Raw genomic sequence first — 23,962 nt, forward strand, 5'->3', positions numbered from 1 at the left:
CCAGGTTATCAGAAAGTATACTAGCTAGCTTGGCTAGCTACTTGTTAGGCATAAGCCTACTTGTCGACCTGTTATCAGTGCAATTTGAGAGTTGTTTTCCTCTGCTAGCCAGCTAGCCATCTAGCCATCTAGCCAGCTAGCCAGCTAGCCAGATAGCCATCTAGCCAGCTAGCCAGATAGCCAGCTAGCCATCTAGCCAGCTAGCCAGATAGCCAGCTAGCCAGCTAGCTACCAGGTTTGGACAAGTTGCCTGCTTGCTTTCTAATAGCTAATTTTATACAAAGAAAATAACAACCTCTTTTTAAAAGACAATATTATTGCTTGACTGTGATCATTTTCATACTGTATATAAATAAATGAACAGGCATGGGCTATCATATCATAGCTCGTTGTTTGTTGCGAACAAACTGTTTTGGATGTGGCTCACTAACCTCAGAAAAGCAGCTAATGGAGGTAATGTTATCTGCTGGATCATTTTGACATTACAACATGAAATAGCACAGAGAGAACCATGCACAGAATGCAACTTTCTCAATCTGGAACAAAATTTGCTTGCTATAGTGACAACATGGTGTTTTCTCGTATTAGAAGCAATTATTGGTTACAAGATTTTTTTATTTGTTTTATCACGCAAACAATTCCTCAAGTACAGCAGTTGGCCTTGAACTTCCGTATCTTCAATGAGAGGGGGCAGTCATTCTCCCCTGGATAGAACAAAAAAAGTATTCGGTTTCCTAGGCAACACCCCCCACAATGCAGCAGAAGCACACATAAAAATATAATTGATAGAACAGGCTTGGACTGGTAAAATCATGGGTACACTCGGTATGGCTGCCTGGTATTGTGATGCGTTCATTTCCACGGTAATGTAGAATGTTCATTCTAATGATGCTAACTGATGTGGCTCATGCAATGGAATGTATTTTTTTGTATTGTCAGTTGAGTTGAATCAACAAATCACAGCACGGATTTTACTTCCTGCTTTGCTCCTATGTGTAAACTCGCAATGGCCGCCAGTTCACCCATCATGCCATCATTGACGCGAAAGGGTACGCCCGTTCTATTCGTTCTATTTCTATGGTAGCACCTGCAGTCAGGAGCGGAGGAGAGAAGAAAATAAATAAATATGACTAAGAACACATGGAAGAGAAGGCTAGAGCTGACGGAGAGATAGAACATTTTCACACCCCTCCTGTTTCCTAACAACCATCATAAAGCTTCCAAACCTGTTCTATTAATTATATTACGTGTGCTTCTGTTGCGTTTTGGGGTGAGTTGAGCTGATGGAGAGACAGACTTGTTCCTTGTGTGGAAAGGAGGACATTCACAATCCCCCACCATGCGTCCAGGTGACTAGTCCTGACAACAACATTAAACACGGACTGCTCGGTGGAATGTTGAAGGACAATGCACTGTGTGTCCTTCCTCATTTCATCATGGCTGTTCTCCCTTTAACAGGATTAGTGTCTAAGCCCCACCTCCCAACTGTGAAATATGTGCCACTGCACCAGGCTCTCCGTCTCACCGTGGGAGCCTGAAAAGAAGAATCTGGCAAATTCCACTAACAAAGACATGAGAGTAAATATTTCACCGTGAAATGTGATGAAGCCATAGTTTTGTAGCTGTTTTTTTTTAAGGATGGAATGCCATACCACAGAATGTCATTACAATGATAGACTTCGGGGACTTTTTCTAAGCTTCAGGATCAGAATTTAGTGTTAATTACAAACACTGAGTGTACAAAACATTGACACTTTCCTAATATTAAGTTGCACCTCCCCCTGTTTTGCTCTCAGAACAGCCTGAATTTGATGGGGCATGGATGTCTCTGGATGTCCTTTGGGTGGTGGACCATTCTTGATACAAACGGCAAACTGTTGAACGTGAAAAACCCAGCAGCGTAGCAGTTCTTGACACAAACCGGTGCGCTTGTCACCCACTACCATACCCCGTTCAATAGCACTTAAATATTTTGTCACCCTCTGAATGGCACACATACACAATCCATGTCTCAATTATCTCAAGGCTTAACATTCATTCTTTAACCCATCTCCTCACCATCAACTACACTGATTAAAAAGAATTTAACAAGTGACATCAATAAGGGATCATAGCTTTCACCTCGATTCACCTGGTCAGTTGGAAAGAGCAGGTGTTCTCAATGTTTTGTGCACTCACCGTATGCTATATATGAATTAGTAGTGGTGCTAACTATTAATTTTATGTAGTGAGGTAATCAAATAGCAGTGTCCTGCCGTCAGCTGTTCCTATATCAACAAATCAAATCCATGTGTACGTATACAAGACGAGATCATGGACCTTTGACCTACTGCATAGTCTCTGCATTCTGAAGAGAGATCACGTTTCTTTGACCTACCGTATAGTCTCTGCATTCTGAAGAGAGATCACGTTTCTTTGACCTACCGTATAGTCTCTGCATTCTGAAGAGAGATCACGTTTCTTTGACCTACCGTATAGTCTCTGCATTCTGAAGAGAGATCACGTTTCTTTGACCTACTGCATAGTCTCTACATTCTGAAGAGAGATCACGTTTCTTTGACCTACTGTATAGTCTCTGCATTCTGAAGAGAGATCACGTTTCTTTGACCTACCGTATAGTCTCTGCATTCTGAAGAGAGATGACGTTTCTTTGACCTGTAGTCTCATCATAATGGGCAGCCTTAGAAAAATAAGTCATTCCTTAGATCTAATGATCCAAAAATGTTGTCTGGCAGATTGTTCTCCATCATCAGAACCAACAGTTTTGAATGTTGAAATACAACAGACACTCTCAATTCTTCGATATGTACTATGTATATAAGTTTACAATTTCAAATGACAAATGATTCTCATTATTTTTGAAGATACAATAATTTTTTTATGACTCAATTTACCTTTGCCACATTCATCTACAAAACTAGAAAAATGCTAATTATTGTAATCTTATGTTAAACATATAGCATATATGTATCTGGCATAAATTCCCGAAGGAGCAGATGCCCCACTATCAGGGATCGATGCATGCCATCTCTTTGAGACAGAGCTTAATGTTCCCCTTTGGCTGCTAACTCAGTGTGCTCTCACGGCTTAATGAGAGATGGCGTTTCAAAAGCATTAATTGAGACGGCCGGGCAAAGCTTCCCTGAATGCAACAGTCTATTCTTGATTTAGATTAAGTCCATCATGCAATTTAACGCCCTGGTCTCCTGCTCTTTAGGGGGAGACGGCTACAAATAGATGCCGTGGCATTGTCAATTTGGACAGAAAAGGCCTTCCAAAAGCTTGAACCTTGGCAAATCACATAAGAATAAAAGAAGTCTCGTGTTTTTTCAGGAACACTGACCTCCAGTTCTGGACCACGCCATTGGGAGTTTGAGTTTGCTTGGTCAGTCTCGTTCGATTAGTAATGGCCCCTTTTGATGACTTCGTTGGCACTGAGCGATGCTTGCCAAGAAACAGAAGAGGCCAAAAGACAATATGAGTTTGCTATTTGAGAGCTTGCAACTCCATTTCAGTAGCTTGGCAAAGGCTTACTGCCATTACGTTGTCTGGGTAACCCCCTTGTTCAAACAAGGTGAGCCTGGGTCCTCTGGGACCTCAAGGCAAGGTTATAGGAAAATTGACCCAAACTGGACGTCCATAGTCACTTAGCCGGTTGCACCGGGACCTTGAATATGGCCCCGTTAATGGATACAAGGCACTCGCTTCCCGCTATGATGAATGACTTTTCAGTCGGCAGCTAAAATATCACTTTCCCCCAGCATCATCTCCTCATACACGCACTGATAAGAGTTCTATAGCCTGGCAAACCCCGAATCTACATAGGGCAATATCCTGTTCCAACAGCCATTAGCCTTCGGTGATCACTGACAACGATATCGTCAATCGTTCCCGCTGCTCGTTGTCATTGCTCGTTCATCTCAAGGCACACAGAAGAGCGAGTGAGGACGAGTTGTATACACACTATCCACACAGAAGAGATAGTGATAGCTGTATACAGAAGAGATGGTGATATATTTATACTAAATAGATAGTCATAGCTGTATGCAGAAGAGATAGTGATATATTTATACTAAATAGATAGTCATAGCTGTATACAGAAGAGATAGTGATGTCTTTATACTAAATAGATAGTGATACAGAAGAGATAGTCAAAGCTGTATACAGAGGAGATAGTGATAGATGCATACTGAAGAGAATGATAGCGGAATGCATAATATATTGTGATAGCTGTATGCAGATGAGATTAGTGATAGTTGTAAACAAAATATATAGTGATAGCTGCCATTAAGACCGGTTTTGACAGGTGAGATGTGTGTGTACGGTTACCAGTGTGCTGTACTGAGACATTTCAGACATACTTGACATAAGCTCTTCTGTGCAGAGTAATCTTGGTTAACTCAGAAATAAAATCTTGGTTAACTCAGAACTAAAATCTTGGTTAACTCAGAACTAAAATCTTGGTTAACTCAGAACTAAAATCTTGGTTAATTGGTCAGTTGCTCGATTAAGTGTTATTTTTTAGCGACTGCCCCTAAAAAGCAACTTCTATACTCTCAGAAAAAAGGATTCCAAAAAGGGTATACAGTTTCAGCCCCTTTCTGGATAACTTGAAACATTCTAACCAGGTCGTGTGTGTTGATGTCGTCTTGCCTAGCTACTGCTAGCCTGCTTGTTTAGCGAATTAGCTTCAGCCTGCCAGTGTGCAACCTTGGCAAAATTGGTTTGACATTGGATATGCCCTGTCCCTTGGGCTAATTAGGGACCGTCATTAAATCACACAATGTAAATGGGTCAATATTTTCATGTTGCACATCTTTTATTTTTCTCATTTAAATGTGCTAAATATTTGTATATTCATTTCTACAATTTATAGTTGGTGTGAGGTTTTTAAGTAATTTATATTTTTGAAAAATGTTGGACAATTTTAATACATAGACTCACATGTACATTGTGTAATTTACTGATGGTCCCTTTACTGTATGTTACGTTCTAAATTGATGATGACTTGGGTGCTGCCAGCTGTGGGCATATGGGCAGGATTGAAATAAACCCAACCCAGCGAAAACTGTTACAGTACCCTTCATTCCGTGACTCACACTTAAAAAAAAAATTATGACCAACATTATCCTATTTACATTTTGTCGGCAATTCTGACACTAGAATACATGTTTCTGAATCATATTGATGTCACAAAGGTGCTATCTAGAACCTAAAAGGGTTCTTTGGCTGTCGACCTAAGGATAACCCTTTGAAAAGGTAGAACCCTTTTTAGTTCCAGGTAGAACTATTTTGAGTTCCATGTAGAAACATCTGTGTAAAATGTTCTACATGGAACTCAAAAGGGTTCTACCTGGAACCAAAATAGTTCTACCTGGAACGCAAAAAAAGTTTTTCAAATGGTTATCCTATGATCTCAGGTAAGTCTCTTTTGAATTGGTTCACCTAACACAAAGGCTCATGTTCCCCAGGGGTTTCCCCATCGTGAATGCCTCAGCTCTTAGCAAGTGACCTTCAATGACAGATGTTTTGATATATCTTGGATTTTACCACACCATGACTGATGTTTTGACGTAACGTGGATTACCATATAATCTAGCCCTGTTAGGTCTCAGTGTCTAGAGTAGATAGGATCAATGCACCTGGAGAACTGAGACAGGGCAGGGTTTGTCCTATAAAGGTTATTAGCTTGGTTAGCTTAGCGATCAGCTTAGTTTAGCAATTAGCCTGGATTGTTGAATAGAAGAGAGATGAGTACTGTTGGACGTTGGATAAGGAAACAGAGTTAGGATGAAGTAGAATGAAAAGCCTTAACCCTCATCCTAACTTCCCTTCTCGTCTTCCCTCTCATCCAACACTCACTCATCTTGACTTCCTTTCTTACCTTCCCTCTCATACAATAGTCCTTCATCCTAACTTCCCTTCCTAGCTTCCCTCTCATCCAATACTCCCTCATCCTCATTTCCCTTCTTACCTTCCTTCTCATCCAATACTCCCTCGTCCTAACTTCCCTTCTCTCCTTCCCTCTCATCCAAAACGCCTTCATCCTAACTTCCCTTCCTAGCTTCCCTCTCATCCAATACTCCCTCATCCTAACTTCCCTTCTCTCCTCCCCTCTCATCCAATACTCCCTCATCCTAACTTCCCTTCTCTCCTTCCCTCTCATCCAATACTCCCTCATCCTAACTTCCCTTCTCTCCTCCCCTCTCATCCAATACTCCTTCATCCTAACTTCCCTTCTCTCCTTCCCTCTCATCCAATACTCCTTCATCCTAACTTCCCTTCTCTCCTCCCCTTTCGTCCAATACTCCCTCATCCTAACCTCCCTTTTTACCTCCCCTCTCATCCAATACTCCCTCATCCTAACTTCCCTTCTCTCCTCCCCTCTCATCCAATACTCCCTCATCCTAACTTCCCTTCTCTCCTCCCCTTTCGTCCCAATACTCCCTCATCCTAACCTCCCTTTTTACCTCCCCTCTCATCCAATACTCTCTCATCCTAACTTCCCTTCTCTCCTTCCCTCTCATCCAATACTCCTTCATCCTAACTTCCCTTATCTCCTTCCCTCTCATCCAATACTCTCTCATCCTAACTTCCCTTCTCTCCTCCCCTCTCATCCAATACTCCCTCATCCTAACTTCCCTTCTCTCCTCCCCTCTCATCCAATACTCCTTCATCCTAACTTCCCTTCTCTCCTTCCCTCTCATCCAATACTCCTTCATCCTAACTTCCCTTCTCTCCTCCCCTTTCGTCCAATAATCCCTCATCCTAACCTCCCTTTTTACCTCCCCTCTCATCCAATACTCCCTCATCCTAACTTCCCTTCTCTCCTCCCCTCTCATCCAATACTCCCTCATCCTAACTTCCCTTCTCTCCTCCCCTTTCGTCCAATACTCCCTCATCCTAACCTCCCTTTTTACCTCCCCTCTCATCCAATACTCTCTCATCCTAACTTCCCTTCTCTCCTTCCCTCTCATCCAATACTCCTTCATCCTAACTTCCCTTATCTCCTTCCCTCTCATCCAATACTCCCTCATCCTAACTTCCCTTCTCTCCTCCCGTCTCATCCAATACTCCCTCATCCTAACTTCCCTTCTCTCCTCCCCTTTCGTCCAATACTCCCTCATCCTAACCTCCCTTTTTACCTCCCCTCTCATCCAATACTCTCTCATCCTAACTTCCCTTCTCTCCTTCCCTCTCATCCAATACTCCTTCATCCTAACTTCCCTTATCTCCTTCCCTCTCATCCAATACTCTCTCATCCTAACTTCCCTTCTCTCCTCCCCTCTCATCCAATACTCCCTCATCCTAACTTCCCTTCTCTCCTCCCCTCTCATCCAATACTCCTTCATCCCAACTACCCTTCTCTCCTCCCCTCTCATCCAATACTCCCTCATCCTAACTTCCCTTTTTACCTCCCCTCTCATCCAATACTCCCTCATCCTATCTTCCCTTCTCTCCTTCCCTCTCATCCAAAACTCCTTCATCCTACCTTCCCTTTTTACCTCCCCTCTCATCCAATACTCCTTCATCCTAACTTCCCTTCTTACTTCCCCTCTCATCCAATACTCCCTCATCCTAAGTTCCCTTCTTACCTCCCCTCTCATCCAATACTTCCAGACAAAGCATGTGCACATCAATCCTCATGAAGACATACAGCTATAGGCTGCATAGAACAGACATTGGTGGCTTAAAATCAGTAGGATCCCACTCAACATACCACAGCCTCTTCCCCTCAACATGCCACAGCCCCCTCCCCCTTCCTCTCAACATGCCACAGCCCACTCCCCCTTCCCTCAACATGCCACAGCCCCTCCCCCTTCCCCTCAACATGCCACAGCCCCCTCCCCCTTCCCCTCAACATGCCACAGCCCCTCCCCCTTCCCCTCAACATGCCACAGCCCCCTCCCCCTTCCCCTCATCATGCCACTTCCCCCTCCCCCTTCCCCTCAACTTGCTACAGCCCCCTCCCCCTCCTCCTCCCCCAACTCGACATTTCCTTTAAACATAACAACAAGCATGGCTTTACAAGTGTGAATTTGTTACATGTGGTAGGCCTGATAAATAAAGAGCCATAGAAAGCACTATTGTCGGGGAGAAACACTACAGCTTCTTATGCCACCGACCCTTCCAGCCTCCAACACACCTCCTCTATAGCCATCCTAACACCATTACATGGCCCATTCCACTGCAGCACAAAGAGACCAGGGGCCTCAGGCTGAAACTGAGCACATGAGTGTGTACCTGCCTGCATGGGTGTGTGTCTCAGCCTGCATGAGTGTGTCTACCTGCATACATGAGTGTGTGTATTTGGTGTGTTTGCATTTGTTGATGGTTCAATGAATGTGTGTTAGGTCTTTAGAGCCGAGGACATGGATAGATGGTGTGTGTGTGTTTGTGTGTGTGTGTGTCACAGGGGCAAGTTGTGACAAAGTTGGGGTGACTCGGGGGGAGGGTTAATCCTCCAACTACAACTAAAGGTCTTTCTACTACTGCAGACCTGAAGGAGATACGGTATCTAGCCTCCAGCTGTGACTGACCGTTCTACTCCAGCAGACCTGAAGGAGCTACGGTATCTAGTCTCCAGCTGTGACTGACCGTTCTACTCCAGCAGACCTGAAGGAGCTACGGTATCTAGCCTCCAGCTGTGACTGACCGTTCTACTCCTGCAGACCTGAAGGAGCTACGGTATCTAGTCTCCAGCTGTGACTGACCGTTCTCCTCCAGCAGACCTGAAGGAGCTACGGTATCTAGTCTCCAGCTGTGACTGACCGTTCTCCTCCAGCAGACCTGAAGGAGCTACGGTATCTAGTCTCCAGCTGTGACTGACCGTTCTCCTCCAGCAGACCTGAAGGAGCTACGGTATCTAGTCTCCAGCTGTGACTGACCGTTCTACTCCAGCAGACCTGAAGGAGCTACGGTATCTAGCCTCCAGCTGTGACTGACCATTCTACTCCTGCAGACCTGAAGGAGCTACGGTATCTAGTCTCCAGCTGTGACTGACCATTCTCCTCCAGCAGACCTGAAGGAGCTACGGTATCTAGCCTCCAGCTGTGACTGACCGTTCTCCTCCAGCAGACCTGAAGGAGCTACGGTATCTAGCCTCCAGCTGTGACTGACCGTTCTACTCCAGCAGACCTGAAGGAGCTCATCGTTCTCTGTAGTGAGTGGTTGCAACCAAGGACAGACAACTCTACCCGCTTCAGCACTTGGTGGTTCTTTTCCATGAGCTTGTGCGGTCTGCCACTTCACGGCTTAGCCGGTGTTGCTCCTAGACGTTTCCACTTCACAATAACAGCACTTACAGTTGACCGGAGCAGCTCTAGCAGGGCAGAAATCTGACACGCTGATTTGTTGGAATGGTGGAATCCTATGACGGTGCCACGTTGAAATTCACTGCGCTTTTCAGCACTGGCCATTCTACTGCCAATGTTTGTCTACGGAGATTGCATAGCTGTGTGCTCAATTTTATACACCTGTCAGCAACAACGGGTGTGGCTGAAAAAGCCAAATCCCCTAATTTGAATGGGTGTCCACATACTTGTGGCCATGTATTGTATGTATCTCTGCTGGTCTTAGATGGAGACGGATACAGACGAACCCCTCTAACTACTGATATACTCATGTACATACAGTCATTTCTTCATATTTTTTTGGGGGAGGTTAAAATTACAACTATAAGAAATCTTTCAAGATGTAGAATGCAGTAAATCTCGGTAGAGGCCACAGAAAGGGGTAATAATGCATGTTGTGGAGGAATGAGTTCAACTTAGTGTGAACCGTTAGGGGTCTCTCAGGGTAGCTCATAACATACAGTAACGTATGATGTTATACAGGACCATATATATATATCTATGGAACAGTGCACACATACAGTGATTTGGATGGATGTAAAACAGGGTTAGGCATGATTTATTTTTTTATTTTTTTAAGCAGTCTGTGACTTTTGACCTCCGTTAGAAGCTGTTACCCTTCTCACATTTAAAATGAATTGGTTTTATATTTAAAGTAGCACATCTTGTCAGAATATCATCTTGTGGATGTCACTCTCTATCAGCTTTCTTTTTTTCTCATCCCCCATTTCCTGCACTCATTATTTAACTACATTATCCACATCCCTTCTGTTGTTTGGTCTTATAAATGAATGGATTGTGTGTCTGGCAATCTTGATGAGGCTTAGGGATTGTGTCTGGTACAAGTGATATTTATGTGTGTGTGTGTGTGTTGAAGTATGACATTTGTTACTGATGTGACTGGTGCTGCCAAACACAGAGAGAGAGAGAGAGAGAGAGAGAGAGAGAGAGAGAGAGAGAGAGAGAGAGAGAGAGAGAGAGAGAAAAACAGTCACACAAAAGGGTGGTTGCCCTAGCAATTCCCTGGTCATAAGCTTACCCCTTATGAACAAGCACACACAGGACACACACACACAACACAGCACAAACAATAGCCGTGGTGTTCTCCAGTTTTCTTTTGGCACACCATGAAGAGGGTATATCTTAATGACTTCACTGTCTTTTAAAATGGCCCCAAAAAAATGTGTGCTGCCGTGAAGGGACCCTTCAAATTGGCCCCGCTGGTATTGACACAGAATAGCTCCAGCTTGGACACATTGGGACTGAGCTGGTGTTGATAGACCCTGAAACCCAGATGTGGAGAATGTGTCGCACTAGGACTTTTCAAGTGGCCATTGTTAAGTAAACTGATGAGAACACCAGTCCCAATTTGAGTCTTGTCCCCGTTTAGAGGCTGGTCCTCTTTTATTAGGATGGTCCCCAATTTAGAGGATGGTCCCCCCTCAGAGGCTGGTCTACTTTCAGAGCCTGGTCCACTTTCAGAGGCTTGGGAGAGTTAAAAGACAGATTAGGTTTAGAATGGGAGAGTTAAGAGATGTATTGGGTTAGAATGGGAGAGTTAAACGACAGATTAGGTTAGAATGGGAGAGTTAAAAGACATATTAGGTTTAGAATGGGAGAGTTAAGAGATGTATTGGGTTAGAATGTGAGTTAAGAGATGTATTAGGTTAGAATGGGAGAGTTAAGAGATGTATTGGGTTAGAATGTGAGTTAAGAGATGTATTAGGTTAGAATGTGAGTTAAGAGATGTATTAGGTTAGAATGTGAGTTAAGAGATGTATTAGGTTAGAATGGGAGAGTTAAGAGATGTATTGGGTTAGAATGTGAGAGTTAAGAGATGTATTGGGTTAGAATGTGAGTTAAAAGACTTTAGGTTAGAATGGGAGAGTTAAGAGATGTATTGGGTTAGAATGTGAGAGTTAAGAGATGTATTGGGTTAGAATGTGAGTTAAAAGACATATTAGGTTAGAATGGGAGAGTTAAAAGATGTATTAGGTTAGAATGTGAGAGGTAAGAGATGTATTGTGTTAGAATGGGGGAGTTAAGAGATGTATTGGGTTAGAATGGGAGAGGTAAGAGATGTATCAGGTTAGGATTAGAATGGGAGAGTTAAAAAACATATTAGGTTAGAATGGGAGAGTTAAGAGATGTATTAGGTTAGAATGGGAGCGCTAAGATATCTATTGGGTTAGAATGGGAGAGCTAACCTTTTTGGGATAGGGGGCAGCATTTTCACTTTTGGATGAATAGCGTGCCCAGAGTGAACTGCCTCCTACTCTGTCCCAGATGCTAATATATGCATATTATTATTAGTATTGGATAGAAAACACTCTGAAGTTTCTAAAAATGTTTGAATGATGTCTGTGAGTATAACAGAACTCATATGGCAGGCGTAAACCTGAGAAAAATCCACCAGGAAGTGGGAAATCTGAGGTTTGTAGTTTTTCGAAACTTGGCCTACCGAATACATAGTGTCTATGGAGTCAAGTTGCACTTCCTACGGTTTCCACTAGATGTTATCCGTCTTTAGAAACTTGAATGAGGATTCTACTATAAAGGATGGGCGCATGAGACCTGTTTGAGTCAGTGTTCTGGCAGTGTCTCTCAGGCTCGTGACGCGCGCTCCCGACAGAGTTAGCTCTCGTTCCATGGCTTTTCTTTAGACATATGAATTCTCTAGTTGGAACATTATTGATGTTTTATGTTAAAAACATCCTAAAGATTGATTCCATACATCGTTTGACTTGTTTCTACGACCTGTAACGGAACTTTTCAACTTTTTGTCTGGAAGGAGTGCTCGCGGCTCTTGAAGATGGATTACTGGGCTGAACACGCTAACAAGAAGTGGCTATTTGGACATAAATTATGGACTTTATGGAACTTTATGGAACAAATCAGTCATATATATTTTAACTGGGATACCTGGGAGTGCCTTCTGATGAAGATCATCAAAGGTAAGTGAATATTTATAATGTTATTTCTATCTTCTGTTGACTCCAAAATGAGCTCTGAGCGCCGTTCTCAGATTATGCTTTTTCCGTGAAGTTTTTTTCAAATCTGAAACAGCGGTTGCATTAAGGAGAAGTCTATCTTTAATTCTGTGAATTTCACTTGTATCATTATCAATGTTTATTATGAGTATTTCTGCAAAATCACTGGATGTTTTGAAATCAAAACATTACTGCATATAACGCGTAAACTGAGATTTTTTTATATAAATATGCACATTATCGAACAAATCATACAGTGGGGCAAAAAAGTATTTAGTCAGCCATTTAGTCAGCCATGATTTTCTGGATTTTTTTTCTCTCATTTTGTCTGTCATAGTTGAAGTGTACCTATGATGAAAATTACAGGCCTCTCTCATCTTTTTAAGTGGGAGAACTTGCACAATTGGTGGCTGACTAAAAACTTTTTTGCCCCACTGTACATGTATTATGTAACATGATGTCCTATGAGTGTCAACTGATGAAGATCATCAAAGGTTAGTGATTCATTTTATCTATATTTCTGCTTTTTGTGACTCCTATCTTTGGCTGGAAAAATGGCTGGGTTCTTTTTAACTTGGCGGTGATCTAAGATAATCATATGTTCTAAGATAATCATATGTTGTGCTTTTGCTATAAAGCATTTTTGAAACCGGACATGATGGGTAGATTAACAAGAAGTTTATCTTTCATTTGCTTTATTGGACTTGTTAATGTGTGAAAGTTACATATTTTTTTAAAAATCTGAATTTCGCGCACTGCCTTTTCAGCGGAATGTTGTCAAGGGGTTCCGCTAGCAGAACGCCTGCGCTAGAAAGGTTAAGAGATGTATTGGGTTAGAATGTGAGAGTTATGAGATGTATTGGGTTAGGTTTAGTATGGGCGACAATGACACAGCACACCTCCAAATCAAATCAAATCAAATGTATTTATATAGCCCTTCGTACATCAGCTGATATCTCAAAGTGCTGTACAGAAACCCAGCCTAAAACCCCAAACAGCAAGCTGTGTAAGGGCTATTTGACCAAGAAGGAGAGTGATGGAACGCTGCATCAGATGACCTGGCCTCCACAATCACCCGACCTCTAATCAATTGAGATGGTTTGGGATGAGTCAGACCGCAGAGAGAAGGAGAAGCAGCCAAAAAGTACTCAGCATATGTGAGAACTCCTTCAAGACCTTTACAAGAGCATTCCAAGTGAAGCTGGTTGAGAGAATGCCAAGAGTATGCAAAGCTAAGGTTATATCGGGTTAGGGTTGTATAGGAGACAGACTGGGATCATAGAGAGAGCATTAGAAAGCACATTCACACATCCACAGACAAAGGTTTACATTCTGTGATCGGGAACATCTCACCCTGTCACACACCCGCACACACACATGCCATGTGTGTGACAGCGAGAGATGTTCCCGATCACAGAATGTAAACCTTTGCCTGTGGATGTGTGAATGTGCTTTCTAATGGTCTCTCTATGATCCAAGTCTGTCTCCTATACAACCATAATCCAATACATCTCATAACTCTCACATTCTAACCCTAACCCACACACACACACACACACACACACACACACACACACACACACAATCCCACAGAATAGACAGGAGTCCGCTGATGCTCCACTGACCAGCAGACATGGACCTATAAAAGGATTCCTTTGTTCTCTGAGGAGTTGTTGCCAGTTCATAGGAAACAGTGGGAGGGCAGACAGACAGTGAGTTGTCCTCCTCTGTCATTAGACATGAACAGACACAAACACACAGTGGCATTACTCAGACACTTAACACATTCCCTAACTGTTCACTACTGTACTGTACATCTCAGACCTGGGTCAAATGTATGTCTCCCTAACGATAAACACTTTCAAATACTTGAAAGTGTTTGATTTAGTGAAATACAAACAATGGAAAAATCTCAAAAGTAATACTTCCTGCCCAGGAACTACTGATGAAAATAATCCATCTAGATAACTCTTCCACTCTTACACATCAGAATTTTCTGAGATAATTATTGTGCATTCCCCATGTCAAATAAATTACAGTATATATAGTACCGGTCCAAAGTTTTAGAACACTTACTCATTCAAGGGTGTTTCTTTATTTGTACTATTTTCTACATTGCGGAATATTAATGAAGACATCAAAACTATGAAAAAACACATATGGAATCATAAGGTAACCAAATAAGTGTTAATAAACAAATCCAAATATATTTTATATTTGAGTTTCTTCAAATAGCCACCACTTGCCTTAATGACAGCTTTGCACACTCTTGGAATTCTCTCAACCAGCTTCACCTGGAATGCTTTTCCAACAGTCTTGAAGGAGTTCCCACATATGCTGAGCACTTTTGGGCTGTTTTTCCTTCACTGTGCGGTCCAACTCATCCCAAACCATCTCAATTGAGATGGTCGGGTGATTGTGGAGGCCAGCTCATCTGATGCAGCACTCCATCACTCTTCTTCTTGGTCAAATCGTCCTTACACAGCCTGGAGGTGTGTTGGGTCATTGTCCTGTTGAAAAACAGATGGGATGGTGTATCATTGCAGAATGCTGTGGTAGGCATAATGGTTAAGTGTGCCTTGAATTCTAAATAAATCACAGACAGTGTCACCAGCAAAGCACACCCACACCATAACACTTCCTCCTCCATTCTTTACGGTGGGAAATACACATGTGGAGATCATCTGTTCACCCACACCACGTCTCACAAAGACACAGAGGTTGGAACCAAAACAGTTGAATTTGGACTCCAGACCAAAGGACAGATTTCCAACCGTCTAATGTCCATTGCTTGTGTTTCTTGGCCCAAGCAAGTGAAGGCCTGATTCACAGTCTCCTCTGAACAGTTGATGTTGAGATGTGTCTGTTACTTGAACTCTGTGAAGCAATTATTTAGGCTGTAATTTCTGAGTCTGGTAACTCCAATGAACCTTTCCTCTGCAGTAGAGGTAAGTCTGGGTCTTCCTTTCCTGTGGCGGTCCTCATGTGAGCCAGTTTCATCATAGCGCTTCATATTTTTTGCGACTGCACATGAAGAACTTTCAAAGTTATTGAAATGTTCCATATTGACTGACCTTCATGTCTTAAAGTAATGTCTTAAACCTGTTCTTGCCACAATATGGACTTGGACTTTTACTAAATAGGGCTATCTTCTGTATACCACCTTACCTTGTCACAGCACAACTCATTGGCTCAAACGCACGAAGAAGGAAAGAAATTTCACAAATTAACTTTAAAGAAGGCACACCTGACTTCTTTGTGACGGAGCAGTATTTTCACGTACGGATGAAATGCATGCCCAAATTCAACTGCCTGCTACTCATCCCCAGAAGATAAGATGTGCATGTTATTAGTAGATTTGGATAGAAAACAGTCTGATGTTTTTACAACTGCTTGAATCATGTCTGTGAGTATAACATAACTTATTTAGCAGGCGAAACCCTTAGGACAAACCATTCAGATTTGTTTTTGAGGTCACTCTCTTTTCAATGAGATTTCTTTGGGAATCAAGATTTCTAAGGGACCTTCTTGCAGTTTCTATTGCTTCCACTGGATGTCAACAGTCTTTAGAAATGGGTTATTCCTTTGTGTAATGAAGAAGTACGGCCATCTTGAATGAAGGTCACTTGAAGTGTACTGTTAGATAGAGGCGCGTGACCAGAAAGCATGCTTCAGTTTGTTTTCTTCCTGTATTGAACACAGATCATCCCATCTTCAATTATATCGATTATTTACATAAAAAAGTATCTAAAGTTGTATTACAAAAGTAGTTGAAATGTTTTGGCAAAGTTTACAGGTAACTTTTGAGAAATTTTGTAGTCACGTTGCACAAGTTGGAACCGGTGTTTTTCTGGATCAAATGCGCCAAATAAATGGACATTTTGGATATATATCGACGAAAGTAATCGAACAAAAGTACCATTTGTGATGTTTATGGGACATATTGGAGTGCCAACAAAAGAAGCTCATCAAAGGTAAGGCATGAATTATATTTTTATTTCTGCGTTTTGTGTCGCGCCTGCGGGATTGAAATATGCTTTCTCTCTTTTGTTTATCCTCAGATAATACCATTGTTTGCTTTCACCGAAAAGCTTTTTCGAAATCTGACATGTTGGCTGGATTCACAAAAGTTTAGCTTTAATTTGCTACCTTGCATGTGTGATTTAATGAAAGTTAGATTTTTATAGTAATTTATTTGAATTTGGCGCTCTGCATTTTCCCAGAGAGATTAATTCAAATGTATTCCATACCTAATGAATCTGGTTGAGAGAATGCCAAGCATGTGAAAAGCTGTCATCAACGCAAAGGGTGGCTATTTTGAAGAATATCAAACATCAAATATATTTTCATTTGTTTAACAATTTTTTGGTTACTACATGATTCCATATGTGTTATTTCATTGTTTTGATGTCTTCACTATTCTTCTACAATGTAGAAAATAGTAAAAATAAAGAAAAACCCTTGAATGATTAGGTGTTCTAAAACTTTTGACCGGTAGTGTGTACATGTAGTTTAATAATCCATATTGGCACTCTGCCTCGGCCCAGCCCAGTTTAGCTGCCCTCCACGTACGCATTTAAACAATGTCCATCTCCATTCCCTCTAGCTTTCCACCTCACCTCTCCGTAGGCGGCTGACAGATAGACACAACCCACTGCCCTGTGGAAGGGTCACTGATAGGCTCCTCTTTGTTTTACCCTCTACTCCTCCTCCCTTCTTCCCCATCTCTCCTCTACACCTCCCCCTTGTCCCCCTGTTCCGTTAGTATTCCTACTCCCTTAGTATTCCTCCTCCGTCAGTATTCACCCTCCATTAGTATTCACCCTCCGTTAGTATTCCCCCTCCGTTAGTATTCCCCCTCCGTTAGTATTCCCCCTCCGTTAGTATTCCCCCTCTGTTAGTATTCCCCCTCCGTTAGTATTCCTCCTCCGTTGGTATTCCTCTTCTGTTAGTATTCCTCCTCCGTTAGTATTCCTCCTCCGTTAGTATTCCTCCTCCGTTAGTATTCCTCCTCCGTTAGTATTCACCCTCCGTTAGTATTCACCCTCCGTTAGTATTCACCCTCCGTTAGTATTCCTCCTCCATTAGTATTCACCCTCCGTTAGTATTCCTCCTCCGTTAGTATTCCTCCTCCGTTAGTATCCCTCCTCCGTTAGTATTCCTCCTCCGTTAGTATTCACCCTCCGTTAGTATTCCTCCTCCGTTAGTATTCCTCCTCCATTAGTATTCACCCTCCGTTAGTATTCACCCTCCGTTAGTATTCCTCCTCCGTTAGTATTCCTCCTCCGTTAGTATTCACCCTCCGTTAGTATTCCTCCTCCGTTAGTATTCCTCCTCCATTAGTATTCACCCTCCGTTAGTATTCCTCCTCCGTTAGTATTCCTCCTCCATTAGTATTCACCCTCCGTTAGTATTCACCCTCCGTTAGTATTCCTCCTCCGTTAGTATTCCTCCTCCGTTAGTATTCCTCCTCCGTTAGTATTCCTCCTCCAGGAGTTGGTATCCAGATATTGTAATCAGCATTCTGTCATTATTCCTCTACTGATGGATGGTTTGGCCTAATTGGGAAGGAGAGGCGAGGCATTCACTATTTGTGTCGATAAAAACATTTCCCCAATCTATTCATTGTACTAGATTTTATGTGTATACAAGTTTTCATAGATGGATGGGCTCACACTTTTTAAAATATTTATAAGACGCAATGATTTTTGCATAATTGTTCTAAAACATTTGCTTTGGGTATGGCCCAGTTACACAGACATAAGTACACTTCAGAGGAGGTGAAATACTCTTGGATGAACAAAGGGAATCTGTGGGTTTAGTCATTGAAATTAACAGAGGGAATCTGTGTGTTTAGTCAAAAAATGTCAATATTTTCCTCAGCTTCTGAGCCTTACGGTAGCTGCCTCTGATCCAGGAGACTTCCCACGTTGGATTCTGGAGAATGTTTTATGAAACAGGAGGAGAAAGATGGGATGCCAAATGAAACGGCCTAAAATAAATTTGACAAATGCTGAGGCCCTCACACTGAAACAATAGAATCATGGGAAGGCTCAAAGGTGACTAGATAGATGGAGGGGGAACAGGTGACTAGATGGATGAAGGGGAACAGGTGACTCGATGGAGGGGGGAACAGGTGACTAGATAGATGGAGGGGGAACAGGTGACTAGATAGATGGAGGGGGAACAGGTGACTAGATGGATGGAGGGGGAACAGGTGACTAGATAAATGGAGGGGGAACAGGTGACTAGATAGATGGAGGGGGAACAGGTGACTAGATAGATGGAGGGGGAACAGGTGACTAGATGGATGGAGGGGGAACAGGTGACTAGATAAATGGAGGGGGAACAGGTGACTAGATAGATGGAGGGGGAACAGGTGACTAGATGGATGGAGGGGGAACAGGCGACTAGAAAAATGGAGGGGGAACAGGTGACTAGATGGATGAAGGGGAACAGGTGACTAGATGGATGGAGGGGGAACAGGTGACTAGATGGAGGGGGAACAGGTGACTAGATAGATGGAGGGGGAACAGGTGACTAGATAGATGGAGGGGGAACAGGTGACTAGATGGATGAAGGGGAACAGGTGACTAGATAGATGGAGTGGGAACAGGTGACTAGATAGATGGAGGGGGAACAGGTGACTAGATGGATGGAGGGGGAAACAGATGACTAGATGGAGGGGGGACTGGTGACTAGATGGATGGAGGGGGAACAGGTGACTAGATGGATGGAGGGGGAACAGGTGACTAGATGGATGGAGGGTGGAACAGGTGACTAGATGGATGGAGGGGGAACAGGTGACTAGATGGATGGAGGGGGAACAGGTGACTAGATGGATGGAGGGGAACAGGTGACTAGATGGATGGAGGGGGAAACAGGTGACTAGATGGATGGAGGGGGAAACAGGTGACTAGATGGATGGAGGGTGGAACAGGTGACTAGATGGATGGAGGGGAAACAGGTGACTAGATGGATGGAGGGGGAAACAGGTGACTAGATGGATGGAGGGGGAACAGGTGACTAGATGGATGGAGGGGGAACAGGTGACTAGATGGATGGAGGGGGAACAGGTGACGAGATGGATGGAGGGTGGAACAGGTGACTAGATGGATGGAGGGGGAAACAGGTGACTAGATGGAGGGGGAACAGGTGACTAGATGGATGGAGGGTTAGAAGGTGACTAGATGGATGGAGGGTTAGAAGGTGACTAGATGGATGGAGCGGGGAACAGGTGACTAGATGGATGGAGGGGGGAACAGGTGACTAGATGGATGGAGGGTGGAACAGGTGACTAAATGGATGGAGGGGGAACAGGTGACTAGATGGATGGAGGGGGAACAGGTGACTAGATGGATGGAGGGGGAACAGGTGACTAGATGGATGGAGGGGAACAGGCGACTAGATGGATGGAGGGTGGAACAGGTGACTAGATGGATGGAGGGGGAACAGGTGACTAGATGGATGGAGGGGGAACAGGTGACTAGATGGATGGAGGGGAACAGGTGACTAGATGGATGGAGGGGGAAACAGGTGACTAGATGGATGGAGGGGGAAACAGGTGACTAGATGGATGGAGGGTGGAACAGGTGACTAGATGGATGGAGGGGAAACAGGTGACTAGATGGATGGAGGGGGAAACAGGTGACTAGATGGATGGAGGGGGAACAGGTGACTAGATGGATGGAGGGGGGAACAGGTGACTAGATGGATGGAGGGGGAACAGGTGACGAGATGGATGGAGGGTGGAACAGGTGACTAGATGGATGGAGGGGGAAACAGGTGACTAGATGGAGGGGGAACAGGTGACTAGATGGATGGAGGGTTAGAAGGTGACTAGATGGATGGAGGGTTAGAAGGTGACTAGATGGATGGAGCGGGGAACAGGTGACTAGATGGATGGAGGGGGGAACAGGTGACTAGATGGATGGAGGGTGGAACAGGTGACTAAATGGATGGAGGGGGAACAGGTGACTAGATGGATGGAGGGGGAACAGGTGACTAGATGGATGGAGGGGGAACAGGTGACTAGATGGATGGAGGGGGAACAGGTGACTAGATGGATGGAGGGTGGAACAGGTGACTAGATGGATGGAGGGGGAACAGGTGACTAGATGGATGGAGGGGGAACAGGTGACTAGATGGATGGAGGGGGAACAGGTGACTAGATGGATGGAGGGGGAACAGGCGACTAGATGGATGGAGGGGAACAGGTGACTAGATGGATGGAGGGGAACAGGTGACTAGATGGATGGAGGGGAACAGGTGACTAGATGGATGGAGGGGGAAACAGGTGACTAGATGGATGGAGGGGGAAACAGGTGACTAGATGGATGGAGGGTGGAACAGGTGACTAGATGGATGGAGGGGAAACAGGTGACTAGATGGATGGAGGGGGAAACAGGTGACTAGATGGATGGAGGGGAACAGGTGACTAGATGGATGGAGGGGAACAGGTGACGAGATGGATGGAGGGTGGAACAGGTGACTAGATGGATGGAGGGGGAAACAGGTGACTAGATGGAGGGGGAACAGGTGACTAGATGGATGGAGGGTTAGAAGGTGACTAGATGGATGGAGGGTTAGAAGGTGACTAGATGGATGGAGCGGGGAACAGGTGACTAGATGGATGGAGGGGGAACAGGTGACTAGATGGATGGAGGGTGGAACAGGTGACTAAATGGATGGAGGGGGAACAGGTGACTAGATGGATGGAGGGGAACAGGTGACTAGATGGATGGAGGGGGAACAGGTGACTAGATGGATGGAGGGGGAACAGGTGACTAGATGGATGGAGGGTGGAACAGGTGACTAGATGGATGGAGGGGGAACAGGTGACTAGATGGATGGAGGGGGAACAGGTGACTAGATGGATGGAGGGGGAACAGGTGACTAGATGGATGGAGGGGGAACAGGCGACTAGATGGATGGAGGGGAACAGGTGACTAGATGGATGGAGGGGGAAACAGGTGACTAGATGGATGGAGGGGGAAACAGGTGACTAGATGGATGGAGGGGGAAACAGGTGACTAGATGGATGGAGGGGGAACAGGTAACTAGATGGATGGAGGGGGAACAGGTGACGAGATGGATGGAGGGTGGAACAGGTGACTAGATGGATGGAGGGGGAAACAGGTGAATAGATGGATGGAGGGGGAACAGGTGACTAGATGGATGGAGGGGGAACAGGTGACTAGATGGAGGGGGAACAGGTGACTAAATGGATGGAGGGGAACAGGTGACTAGATGGATGGGGGAACAGGTGACTAGATGGATGGGGGAACAGGTGACTAGATGGATGGAGGGGGAACAGGTGACTAGATGGATGGAGGGGGAACAGGTGACTAGATGGATGGAGGGGGAACAGGTGACTAGATGGATGGAGGGGGAACAGATGACTAGATGGATGGAGGGGAACAGGTGACTAGATGGATGGAGGGGGAACAGGTGACTAGATGGATGGATGGAGGGGGAACAGGTGACTAGATGGATGGAGGGGGAACAGGTGACTAGATGGATGGAGGGGGAACAGGTGACTAGATGGATGGGGGAACAGGTGACTAGATGGATGGAGGGGGAACAGGTGACTAGATGGATGGAGGGGAACAGGTGACTAGATGGATGGAGGGGGAACAGGTGACTAGATGGATGTAGGGGAACAGATGACTAGATGGATGGAGGGGGAACAGGTGACTAGATGGATGGAGGGGAACAGGTGACTAGATGGATGGAGGGGGAACAGGTGACTAGATGGATGGGGGAACAGGTGACTAAATGGATGGAGGGGGAACAGGTGACTAGATGGATGGAGGGGGAACAGGTGACTAGATGGATGGAGGGGGAACAGGTGACTAGATGGATGGAGGGGGAACAGGTGACTAGATGGAGGGGGAACAGGTGACTAAATAGATGGAGGGGGAACAGGTGACTAGATGGATGGAGGGGGAACAGGTGACTAGATGGATGGAGGGGGAACAGGTGACTAGATAGATGGAGGGGGAACAGGTGACTAGATAGATGGAGGGGGAACAGGTGACTAGATAGATGGAGGGGGAACAGGTGACTAAATGGATGGAGGGGGAACAGGTGACCAGATGGATGGAGGGGGAACAGGTGACTAAATGGATGGAGGGGGAACAGGTGACTAGATGGATGGAGGGGGAACAGTTGACTAGATGGAGGGGGAACAGGTGACTAAATGGATGGAGGGGGAACAGGTGACTAGATGGATGGAGGGGGAACAGGTGACTAGATGGATGGAGGGGAACAGGTGACTAAATGGATGGAGGGGGAACAGATGACTAGATGGATGGAGGGGGAAAAGGTGACTAAATGGATGGAGGGGGAACAGGTGACTAGATGGATGGAGGGGGAACAGGTGACTAGATGGATGGAGGGGGAACAGGTGACTAGATGGATGGAGGGGGAACAGGTGACTAGATGGATGGAGGGGGAACAGGTGACTAGATGGATGGAGGGGGAACAGGTGACTAGATGGATGGAGGGGGAACAGGTGATTAAATGGATGGAGGGGGAACAGGTGACTAGATGGATGGAGGGGGAACAGGTGACTAGATGGATGGAGGGGGAACAGGTGACTAGATGGATGGAGGGGGAACAGGTGACTAGATGGATGGAGGGGGAACAGGTGACTAGATGGAGGGGGAACAGGTGACTAAATGGATGGAGGGGGAACAGGTGACTAGATGGATGGAGGGGGAACAGGTGACTAGATGGAGGGGGAACAGGTGACTAGATGGAGGGGGAACAGGTGACTAGATGGATGGAGGGGGAACAGGTGACTAGATGGAGGGGGAACAGGTGACTAGATGGAGGGGGAACAGGTGACTAGATGGATGGAGGGGGAACAGGTGACTAGATGGATGGAGGGGGAACAGGTGACTAGATGGATGGAGGGGGAACAGGTGACTAGATGGATGGAGGGGGAACAGGTGACTAGATGGATGGAGGGGGAACAGGTGACTAGATGGATGGAGGGGGAACAGGTGACTAAATGGATGGAGGGGGAACAGGTGACTAGATGGATGGAGGGGGAACAGGTGACTAGATGGATGGAGGGGGAACAGGTGACTAAATGGATGGAGGGGGAACAGGTGACTAGATGGATGGAGGGGGAACAGGTGACTAGATGGATGGAGGCGGGAACAGGTGACTAGATGGATGGAGGGGGAACAGGTGACTAGATGGATGGAGGGGAACAGGTGACTAGATGGATGGAGGGGGAACAGGTGACTAGATGGAGGGGGAACAGGTGACTAGATGGAGGGGGAACAGGTGACTAGATGGAGGGGGAACAGGTGACTAGATGGATGGAGGGGGAACAGGTGACTAGATGGATGGGGGAACAGGTGACTAGATGGATGGAGGGGGAACAGGTGACCAGATGGATGGAGGGGGAACAGGTGACTAAATGGATGGAGGGGGAACAGGTGACTAGATGGATGGAGGGGGAACAGTTGACTAGATGGAGGGGGAACAGGTGACTAAATGGATGGAGGGGGAACAGGTGACTAGATGGATGGAGGGGGGAACAGGTGACTAGATGGATGGAGGGGGAACAGGTGACTAAATGGATGGAGGGGGAACAGATGACTA

The sequence above is a fragment of the Oncorhynchus nerka genome, linkage group LG25, assembly GCF_034236695.1.
Source record: "Oncorhynchus nerka isolate Pitt River linkage group LG25, Oner_Uvic_2.0, whole genome shotgun sequence".
NCBI lineage: Eukaryota > Metazoa > Chordata > Actinopteri > Salmoniformes > Salmonidae > Oncorhynchus > Oncorhynchus nerka.